Genomic DNA, 5,270 nt, shown 5'->3' with positions numbered 1-5,270 from the left:
ATATATATATATATATATACATGCATAAATAATAGACATACAAGTGCTTCCCATGGCATAATTCATTCAAAAGATATGAATGACATTTATTACAAAAGTGCTCCACCATTAATTCAAATATTTAAAATATTAGTTATCCGTATATATATATATATGGGGATGCAAAAAAATGCATACATTCATGTGTGTGTATACACATGCACCTTCACACATACACACACATACATACACACACGCACACACACACACAAATGCACAAACACTTGCAAGCACACACACAACACATATGGGCGCAGGCGTAAGTATGTGGTAAGAAGTTTGTTTCCCAAACACATGGTTCCGCGTTCATTCCTACTGCGTGGGCCCATCGGCCGGTGTCTTCTTTATAATATCGAGCCGACCAAAGACTTGTGAATGGATTTGGTAGACGGAAACTGAAAGAAGCCTGTCATATTTGTGTACGTGTGTGTGTGTGTGCGTATGTGTATATATATATATATATATATATATAGCAATAAGAAAATTCAAATATCATAACAAATTGCTTCGTAACTTAAGAACATGTAGAAAATTTACATTATAATTTAATAACAAATAAGTTACATGTCTGCATTAATGTAGACATGTAAGCAATTTCAGACTTGTAAGTAATGTCATCAAACTATTTCTCATTCATTTATGACTTAATACACTCTTTATCTTTTTCCCTTGTATCGTACTAAATATGCTATATGTTTTGTAGAATGTTACATTAAGGAGATTTTTCATGAGTACTACCGGATTATTTGAATCCATATAGTGTGACTTTATATATATATATATATGTGTGTGTGTGTGTGTGTGTGTGTGTGTGTGTGTGTGTGTGTGTGTGTGTGTACGTATGTATGCATGTATGTATATAGTCAAACCAAATAAACGAACAATAAAATTAACGAAAACAAACAACAAAAGGACGTGCACAAGGAATGTGTTAAGTTGACTCTAAGTAAAATGATTTTGGGTACTGGGATATGTAACACACTGCCTAAATACTAATTTTGAGAAATTAGGCTTCTCAAAACCAGAAAGAAGAAAGCTGAGTCGAAGACTACAGATCAAAGCCATCACTGGAATTCTAAAAATTTGTAAAACTTTCCAGAAGTTTATCATTTAAGTATATATGAGCATGTCTAGACATGCAACTATATGCATGAGAATACACACATAAAACAGAACATATAAATTTGCATATATACATATATACATACATAGAAAAATGTTCATGTTGAAATTCTAATGAAGAATTCTTGTATCTAGGTTAGAAACCGACTCTTTCTCTATTGGCAAAAAATCTTGAAATAAAACTGAATAATGACATCCATGAAAATCAAAGAGAAAGAAGACAACTATAGACAACTGCTTCAAAACTGCCAGCTGCTATATTTGGATTACAAATTTACATTTATGCCAATAATAACTGGAGCACTTGGTTTTGTAAGTAAATGCCTAACTCTCAGTCTGGATAAGCTTGGATTTTCAGAAAATGAAATCAACCAACTGATTCGCACATTACAAAATACAATCTGCAAGTGGAATAGTAAAGCTATGCAAGACTTTTCTCAAGTTCAAAATGTCACATTGTTTTCGTTATCTACATTCCAAAGATTGAGCTTTGTATCTTTGTTAGAAACCAGCTCCTTCTTCAGATGAAGAATTTGAATAATTATACACACACACACACACACACACACACACGCACGCACGCACACGCACATGAAATTTCAGCTTCACTTTGTCGCTGCTTTTGATACTTTTGTTTCTCTTTCTTAAATAGAGGTATCGCCAACGTTGCAAAAGTGTTGCATCCATGAAAATCTTGTAACGTAGCGTTCTATCAATCGAAATACCTTCATTGACCTTTATATAGTCTGGAAGTCAATGATAAAATAGGATTCGCATTACAAAACTCTACCTTACGCTAAGATTTTCTTGGGTACAAGGCTCCGTAACTGAGTGGTCGTGTTTACACACGCGCGCGCGTGATGTGTGTATTCTTTTATTCAAAGCTTAGACTTCACTCGATCACTTCTTTGGGTTTCTCGTTTCCATTTTTCAAACCCACTTTCGTTCCATATTACATGTATGTGAACGAAAGTAGAGAGACCTAAGTTGCAATGGAATCGCTTCATATTCTAATGAATAAATAAGCTATGCTATGTTTGTTGAGAAAATTTAATAGAAATTATTTGAGACGCTGTCACAATAGAAAAAATCGTGATGCTGCAAAATAAACATATAGTGTACATTTCGAGATTTTAAAGGGTGGCCTTCAGAACAACTCTGTCAAAATATTTAATATGTTGAATAGTATAATTAAAAATTGTAATTTCAAGATATAAATATTAAGATAAAAATGAGATACACCGTATAGGATTATACTAAAGACTTACAAATGGAGTTAGTATAAGTTCATTGGTATTTTAAATACTCAGATATAAAACGCCAATGGAGAAATTACTGCTTTGAAGAAAGTTCAAATCCTCCTCCGCAAACGAAATGCCATGCAAAGAGATCTATAGACACTATTCAACAAACAAGTATAGAAACAAATTAACGGACCCAGCCACAGAACAACGCAGCAAATAAATTCGACACAAGACCTATTGAAATAAAGAAACGACAAATAAAGTATGTTACTTGAACAAATACAATCTTGCCATGACACTATATGAATATTTTATCAAAAGGTTATAGAGCAAAACAAAATGTATTGCACTCAGACATGAAAACACTAACATTGAAAACTTCCTTATTAATGACAACCCACATTCCTGCAAATCTGTGAATATGCAGCAAATGATCTGTGAATTTAATAAACTTAATTACAAACAAGAAAGCTATCACACTTTGTCATGCAAATGTGATAAGAATCAAGCGCCATCAATCCTATAAAAATAAACGAATAATTAAAAATGCAAACAGTTAGTTATATAGATTTCGGTGTTGTACTTGTTTGACAAGTGGCTTGGTCTAAGACTGCGTTGTATCTGAACAAAATTACATCGTGGAACACTCATTTTAGTCATTTAAAAACGTATGAAAACTCAGTTTTTGGATATTTCTCTATTTAATGAAGAGTGAAATCGTTTCGTGATATTTCTGGTCAATGACACAATTCCGCTGCATCTGCATTATACAGAATTCTTAACAAAACTAGAGGATTGATTATGGAAGCCATATTAAAGGCACAACACTGCAAAAATCAGCATACACAAAACGTATATTATTCTTTGACTGTTGAGAGCGGACAGGAATGAACGGTCAAAAGTTTAGGCTAGCAGTATTGCCAACATTAACAATGATTGTTTTTCCTGATAGAAAAAGCAGCCAAAACCTCACTCAATGCGCTGCACTAGCATTTAAAATAAAAACACTGGAGTCTGAGACATTTTGGGTCTAGATGAAAGTTGCGAGGGTCGGTAGAAACACTTATGATCATATATTTGGTCAGTTAAGGCCGTCATGGGGCTAAGCAACAACAACAACAACAACAACAACCACCAATCCTATTGTCCTTGCTTATTATAAAATGCTAGTCTTGAATATATATAAGGACACTTTTACTATGTCATACTATTTATATTATGGTTGAATAAATGACAAAATGACAGCGGGAGGAACCTGACTCTTTCGAACCATACACACATACACATATACAAGCGCGCGCACACGCACATATATACGCTCGCACGCACACACACTCACACACACAAATATGTATATATTAGTAAGATTCAGGTTAAAACCTTGTAGAATGTTATGCAAAGCTTGTCCACACTTATTGGCTATCTGTTGTCATCATACAGTGGAAGTGCCCCTGCTCCTGGATATACATCAGGAATTTCATAGTATCTGTAGATTTTATATAAATAAACAAATGAAAGAAAACAGAATTGGCGACATTCTTTATTTAAAATTACTACAATTTGTTTCGACACAATCTTATACATGTAGTTTATAGGTGAGATGTGCAATCGTTGTTTACATCCAAGGTGTAAATTGCACTTCCTCGGGTGATTGTTTAAATAAGTTCTTCGTTAAATGCCCCTGCTGTTACACTCAGTTTCATAATACATACCCACTGATATGTCATTCCCAGCAGTTTACAGACAAAAATAAAACCATAGATATAGTTACAAACAAAATCAAAATACATGGATAATCTGTGTATTTGCATTTTGACTATATTTTCTCTATTTGTTTTTTACAACTTCCATCTACGGAATTATCTGGATGGTGTGTTATTGACTTTATAACTCTGAATTATAAACCGCACATCCGTCATGCTTGTTGGGAACTCTGAAAATCTAGCATAATAAATTTAGGGTTTAATTAGAATGACTAAAGCTAATTAATTAATTGATTAATTAATTAATTAATCGATCAATTATGCATGCAAACCAATGTACAGCAATTGTCTAGCCATTCAAAACGATCGGAACCTTCAGTAAATTTATGTAACAACATCGTCTTTGTTTTGTAGTTTGATATTATATCCTACAACAAATGTATCAATCAGTTGGCGAATCTTCTGATTTACACGTTGTAATGGTACATACATACATACATACATACATAGTCTGCGTTGAAAATAGTATTGCACATCCTGTTATAACTACAATGCAGTATATACATTTACATTAATGCAGTAAACTGATACATAACCGTTCTTTTTTAACATAATGCCAGTCACTGTTGCTGGTGTAAGAGTGGAGGGAGTGTTTGGATGTGTAGAGGAGTGTGTATGTGCGTGTATATATATGTGTATATAGATAAATAGATGAATAATGTATGTATCTACACACACACACACACACACAGATACATATATGTGAGGTTTATAATGTAGAATTCCTTCATGTGAGGGCTGTGAAGTACCAGTATCTGTATATGATGGGTGTGGAACACTGTTGATGTGCATTTGCACTGTAGTCGCGTTCGTTACGCATGTATATTTAATATCTAGGGTAATACTGGGATATATATATATATATATATATATTCTTTTATTTGTTTCAGTCATTTGACTGCAGCCATGCTGGAACACCGCCTTTTTGTCGAACAAATCGACCCCAGGACTTATTCTTTGAAAGCCTACTACTTATTTTATTGGCTTCTTTTGCCAAACCGTTAGGTTACAGGGACATAAACATACCAACATCGGTTGTCGAGCGATGGTGGGAGGACAAACGCAGACACACAAACATATACATATATATACGACGGTCTTC

The 5,270-nt window shown here is 33.8% G+C and overlaps 1 protein-coding gene across 1 annotated transcript in view; it reads left to right on the top strand.

The window, feature by feature from the left end:
* LOC106875300 (probable serine/threonine-protein kinase tsuA) overlaps positions 1–5,270 on the top strand; it is a 162,570-nt gene that overhangs the window by 101,669 nt on the left and 55,631 nt on the right. The gene's annotated exons all lie outside the window — the stretch shown is intronic.

Source organism: Octopus bimaculoides, chromosome 2 (genome assembly GCF_001194135.2).
Source record: "Octopus bimaculoides isolate UCB-OBI-ISO-001 chromosome 2, ASM119413v2, whole genome shotgun sequence".
Lineage (NCBI taxonomy): Eukaryota > Metazoa > Mollusca > Cephalopoda > Octopoda > Octopodidae > Octopus > Octopus bimaculoides.
The sequence above is the reverse complement of the archived record's forward strand: the minus strand, read 5'-3'. Positions and strand labels throughout refer to the sequence as shown.